The sequence below is a fragment of the Taeniopygia guttata genome, chromosome 32 (assembly GCF_048771995.1).
Source record: "Taeniopygia guttata chromosome 32, bTaeGut7.mat, whole genome shotgun sequence".
NCBI classification, from domain to species: Eukaryota; Metazoa; Chordata; class Aves; order Passeriformes; family Estrildidae; genus Taeniopygia; species Taeniopygia guttata.
This window is the reverse complement of record NC_133057.1, coordinates 2545225-2551429: the sequence shown is the minus strand read 5'-3', so window position 1 is coordinate 2551429 and position 6205 is coordinate 2545225. Positions and strand designations below refer to the sequence as shown.

Genomic DNA, 6205 nt, shown 5'->3' with positions numbered 1-6205 from the left:
AGCCCCTGGAGAAGCTGTACCAGCTGGGGCTGCTGCTGCTGGAGACAGTGAGGATGACATCAAGGATGACAAACTCTTCCTCAAGTTGGCCACTGGCAGCTGAAGATGATGGACTTCTGGCACTGTCTTCAAAGCCAGGCTCCACAGCAAATTCACAGATGAGTCCACAGCCGGGGAAATGCTCCCAGATTTGGGCATTGCACAGCCTGGCTGGGAACAAAAGGTTCCCCCTGTGCTGGGGCAGATGCAACTTCAGTCGCTGCCCAGCTGCTTTTTGGCAGGGCTGGGGGCATGGGTTGGCGTGGATACAAAATGGGAGTGGGCTCCTGGCCCTGCCAACAGCCCCCAGCACCCAGCATGGCCTGGGCTGGGGCTGGGGCTGGGGCTGGGGCAGCCAGCCTGACACAAACAAACCTCCATGGTGGGAGCAGAGGTGGGATTCCAGAACCTGTGCAGGGGCTGCTTTGCTTTGCAGGCAAGGAAGGGCTTGGGCTGCTCCACTGCCCTTGTTTGCTTTGGGATCACTGTTATTTTGGGGGACAGTGTAGGAGGGAAGAGAGAAAGTGTGGGCTTCTCTCCCCTTTGGGTGGGATTTTCCCTAGCATGTAGGGGTTGGGCCTTCCTCAGGCCCTTGACAGAGATAAAGAGTTTTTTTCTTGTTTCCCCTTGTCTCTAATCTCTTTTCAACAGTTTGTTGTTTGTTTTTCTAGAGGAAGCGTTCTATGTAAGGTCCAGTCGGGATTGGGAAGTGCCTGGGAGCAGCTGCAGCGTGGATGGGCCGTGCCCTTGGAGAAGGCTGAGGACATCGTTTGGGACCAGCTTTTCTCCCGGCAGAGGATGGCGTGAGGTGAGTCCCCGTCTGCTTGGCATGGTGGGATCAGAGCTTTTGGGAGACAGCAACAAGCACAAGGAGTCTCTTGCTCTGGGCAGCTGCTGAGGGGCTGGAGGTGCCGTGGCTGGCTGCAGGCTGGGAATGTCCTGCCCTCCTGCTCTGCTCCCAAAGGCAGCAGTGATGGGCAGCTCTGGGCACAGCTCTGGGCACAGCCAGCATGGCCTGGGCTCTGTGGGCAGCTGGGACAAGGGGACAGCAGCCTTCAGCTGACGGGCAGTTTCTGGTTTCTCTCCTTGCAGCCGGGCTCTGCGGGTGCTGAGGCTGCTCTGGGCTCTGCCAGGGCTCTGCTGGGCTCTGCCCTGGGCACAGCTGGGCTGGCTCTGCCCTCACATTGCTCTGACAGCTTTGCATCAGACAAGCCTATTCCGAGCACAGTGCCTGAGCTTTCTGCTTTGGCAGGTGAGTGAGACTCCCCTGCAGGCCAGGAGATTGCAGCTGGGGACACACATCCAATTGGCAAGGACCCAAACTCTTCACTGTCCCAGCTGAAACCCTGAATCTCCACAGGAACGCCTGGGTCTCCACTATTCATTCTTCATTTCTTTTTGGCTGGAATCGTGCAGTTGCACTTTCTTCCTCCTCTAGACGTGCCACGAGTGGCCAAAGCTGGCAAGTGAGCCGTGTTCCTGAGGCAGTGCAGTCTGGAGCTGATGGATGGAGAATTGCCCTTCCCACTTCCAAACCAGAGCAAAAAGCCGTAAGTGGGATTTTTCATCTGTAAGAAACCCCTGACAATTTCAGAGGGAATGTGCAGCTCATTCACAGAGTGAGAAGGAAGGTCATCTTCTAAAGGATTTGGGGTTTGACAGAGTTGAGATTCCCAGTCCTGCCTGGAGCTCGAAGGGCCCCAATCAATTTCCTATTGCTTCGTCCACAATTTAAAATAACAATGTTGGAAACAAACCCCAAAAACTGTAAAAAAGGCTATTGAGGTCAGTAAGATGGATCCATGCCATCAGCACATTTACAATGTAAATAACTGAGTTCTCTTTTTAAAAAGATCATTTTCCTCTTAATGCAAAGTTACAGAAGTTGTTTCACTAGCACTTGGATTTTACTTGTATCTTTTACAATTCATCTGATTGTTTGGGTTTTTTTTCTTTACCTTTTTTTTTTCTTTAAATAGAGGTCCTGGCCCTCTTCCAGCCAAAGGGGAAAGGGCCCCACCAAGCCTTGTTACCCACAGACAACATGGTAAAGCTGAACAATAAAGGACCTTGGAGCATTATACTGTAATTAAAAAGGTGCCAGTTCCATGGACAACAGAATTATTGTTCCTAACTTGAATGAGATTGAGCAAAAAGAATGAAGAACGGTGTCACTAAAGTACTACTGACGTTTGCCAAAACACCTCCAGAGTTTCACCAAGAGATCAGTCATCAAAATGTTTTGGAAATTTAAAGACCAAGGTAGCCAAAGCACTCAGTGTCACTAATTGCTGGGTATGTTCTCAGCTGAAGTTGGGAGGAATGGGGTTCCCTTGGAGGGCCCACCCTGTGGGGTGGCCAGAACTCTGTCAATGGGCTCTGCCTCGTAACGGAGTCAATGAAGGGACAGTTACAGAAACCTGTGCTGTGGGACACGGGAATACAATGATCCGTGTGACAGGATTCACTCAGATTTCCCGTCAGGAGAAACCAAACCCTGTTACAGTTATAGAGGCTACAGTGTCAGAAGATTTCTGTGCTTTACCATCACTCCCAATGTCAATAGAACTTGGGGTGCTGCAGCTGGTCAGTGTCAGTGTCTCACCACTCCCAGCTGCAGGGCCCCCATTTAGGGTCCTTCCGCAACGACCACACTGAAGAGTTAGGGCCCAGAGAACATTTTCCACCCAAAGAGTGCCTTGGGTTTCAGAAAGCAAAGGATTCTGGTTAACCCTGTGCCCCATGTGCGCTGCCCCGTCCCGTGGAGTTTACATGAATGAGCTGAATGGATTATTAGAAGAGGTAGTAAATGATACTGTTAAAATGTCCAATAGCACATTGGATTATTAGAAGAGGTAGCAAATGATACTGTTAAAATGTCCAATAGCACATCCTATGAGCTCCAACAAACACAAATGGGGACTCCAGAGAACCGCATGGCCTTGGATTATCTGCTTGCTGGCCAAGGAGGAACCTGGGCTATCAGGAGACGGGGATGTTGCACTGCTAGCAGTGATGGGTTTGAAGGCCAACAGTCAGGAATCACCTTGACAGAAAGAGCAGTAGAAGAGTGGCAGAAAGAAGAAAATTCTTCTTGGTGGGATTGGCTTCGTGGCTGCCAAATTAGAGGCTGCTGTGAAATGAATTCGTGGCAGTGCCTGTCATCATTGCAGTGTGTGCACTTGGTGAGTTGCTGGGACACTTTGTGCTGGGAAGTGGAGTATTGGGACCTTTCTTAAAAGAGACAGTCTCAAGAAAAGAGAGGCATTTGATAAATAACAGAGAATAGAAACTATTTAGGCATGTTTTAAAAGGAACGTGAATAGCTCTGAGTAATGAACTTAAACTGCACTTAATTGTAGAACAAGAGGAGATGCCTTTATGCCTAATACCTAAATCTAAGGTGTGTTACTGAAAGAATTATTACAAAGGTTGTAGTTGATTGTAGGTCTCAGGACCAATCAAAGTACCAAGGCCTGAACAGGTTGTGATCAAGGCCTGAACAGGCCCTGAGGCAAAGCTCACCTCTAGATGAACCTCCCAAGCAAATGTTGTATTTGTATCCACTCACTAAGGAAGCATGATTAACAACATGATCAATGTATGTGTTCCTTGATAAAACATGGATTTATCTTTCTGTATTTAGAAACAGACAAGGCCCCATCTGGCCTTGTCTGGGGGTGAAGGATCAAAGTCAACTCCCTTGGTTCCTCCTTCAGCCCTGGCCAGGCTTTGGGAGAAAGCAGTCAGGAGAATGAAAGCAGATGTTCTCGCAGTGGCAGTGATGCCAGCTTGTTTGTTTAACAGTGTAAAAGCTGGGTCCTCTCACAGCTTTGGGCTTGGAGCCTCATTGCTTGCAGAGGTGGAGGCACCTGCAGGAATTCCCAGTGTCTGGGAGTGGCTCTCCAGTCCTTGGCTTCCCCCAGCTGATGTGTGGCTGTGGATGATGGTAAAGCCTGAGGCTAACTGGTGATGGATCTTTCCTTAATCACTCCAGGCAATCTCTGGTAGCAATGACTGGATGCATTGCTGAGCTTCTTTTGTAATGCTTTGCTAATGATGATGTGCTTTGCTGAGCTTATCCTTTTGTAATTCTTTGCAGCTGTGCATGATATAAATGACACAATTCCTTCAGTTGGTGTCTGTCTTTGGTGCTGACCCTGCCCACTGGTGAAACAGGGCCCCCTCCAGCCTAAGTGTTACCTAGGAAGAGAACAGCCATCACTCCAAATGTCCCCCCTTCCTCCTTGTTCCCCCCACTTTATACCCTGAGCGTGATGCCTGCCCTATGGTCTGGGGTATCCCCAGGGTCAGTGGGGGTCACCTGTCCTGGCTGTGTCCCCTCCCAAGCTCCCCCGCAGCCCCAGCCCCTCTCCAGCGTGGCCAGAGGAGGGGCAGGCCAGGCTTTGGCTCAGTGGGAGCTCAGCAAGAACAAAAGCATCTCTGTGTGCCCAGCCCTGTGCTCAGCACCCGGCCCAGCAGCAGCGTCTCAGTGCCAGGGTCTGTGCCATCAGTCCCTGCCAGGGGTTTCCATGGCACCTGCCAGGCCAGGTGACCCAGGTGTGGTGTCCCAGTGAGGGCTGCCATGCAAACAGTGCCCAGCACTGCCCCTTTCTGTCTGCCTGACCTGGCCTTGGCCCTGGCCCTGCTGTTTGCTGCAGGTTCCGCGGCGCCTGACCGGCCCGCGCGGCACAGGGCAGGCGGCCACGGCACAGACCCACAGCAAGGGCTCCCCTCTGGCTCTGGGCAGTGACACCAGCCCTGAGCAATGGGCTGGCGCACTGGGGTCAGTGCGGTGTCTATGGCAGCAGTCCCTTGCAATGCCCAGTGCAGGTTGGGATGATGATCCACCCTCACAGCCGGCCCAGGGCAGGTGTGCGGTGCCCTTCCCCACAGCCTGTCTGCACAGAAGCACTTCCAGGGCTCTCTGCATTTCCCTTCCTTCACTCTTGAGTCACTCACACACCTCCCAAGGACCCACTGGCAGCTTTGAGCTGCAAGGAGTGCAAAGCTGGTCTGTCCTTCAGGAGTTGCTCTAATTATGCCCTGAGCCAACTCTGCATTTGTGTTCATTGCAGAACTTCCTGTGTGTCTACATCATTCCTTGCAGGGCTCTGCCTTGGGGAAGGGGAACCTCATTGGAGGTACCTAGGGCTTGTCACACACTTGAGGAGTGTGTCTGTTTTAAATGGGGAAGCTTAGGAGTTTTAGATTGCTTCAAAAAATAAAAGAAGAAAACCCCTCTTTGCCTGAGCGCAGCCAGTTCTCCAAGCTCAGCAGGTCCCAGGTGACTGAGCAGAGACAGGATGGGCTTGGGCTATGTGGGGCAAGGTTGTCCACACTGCCTCAGACCTCCAGGCACAGCTTCTCTGACTAGGCCAGACATCCTCAGGAGAGTCCCTGGGCCAATATCAGTCACTGAATGCTGCAGTCACCTCTGCTCTGAATAGAACAGTCATAAAATATACCCTTCAAATAGGAATGTGGATTTATTGGAAGCTCTTGCAAATAGTTTTCCATCAGTATTGTAGGAAACCTTCCTAATGGACTGCACTAGAGCAGAGGGAAATCAGGGCAGAGCCATGGTTTGTCAGGACTTGCTTGATCCCAATGAGCCCCGTGGTGCATTTAGAGCTGAGCCCTGGAAGCTCAGGGCCTGAGAGGAGATTGCGCCAACCTAACCAGGAGTCAAAATCCGAGGAAAAACCCAAAGTGTCTCAAAGCATGAATGGGTCCCCTGAGGTCCATCCACACAGACCCCTCATGGACTTGTTGGAGGAGAGAATTGGAGGTCAGGATGGCACAAACCTCTCAGAGACTCAGTGTGGGAAGGAAAAAGGGAAGTACCTTAAAAGAACTGCAGTACCTTGAAGCATTAATGAGCCCCACTGAGTGTTGTTACTGACAAAGAATCTCCAGGGACTAATTCCAGCAGATCATTGCAGGCCATGATTGCACAAATCTCTCAGAGACTCCAAGGCAAAAGCAAAAGCCCAAGTCCTTTGAAGAACCTGCCGTCCCTGGGAGCATGAAGGAGGGCCCAGGGCCATTCCTGACCAAGGCTCCCCAGGGCCTCTTCCCAGCAGCTCCCTGAGGCCAGGAGTGCAGGGAGGCAGAGGCTCTGTGTAGGCAGCTCAGCTGCTGAGCAGAGCCTGGGCTGGCTGGA

At 51.7% G+C, this 6205-nt stretch overlaps 1 long non-coding RNA gene across 1 annotated transcript; it reads left to right on the top strand.

Annotated features, from left to right (window-relative positions):
* The first annotated feature begins 1486 nt into the window (after positions 1-1486).
* On the top strand, positions 1487-2160 carry LOC140681207 (uncharacterized). The gene is made up of 2 exons (XR_012052446.1): positions 1487-1589; positions 2019-2160. It is a non-coding gene; the product is annotated as an uncharacterized lncRNA (long non-coding RNA).
* Positions 2161-6205: the final 4045 nt, after the last annotated feature.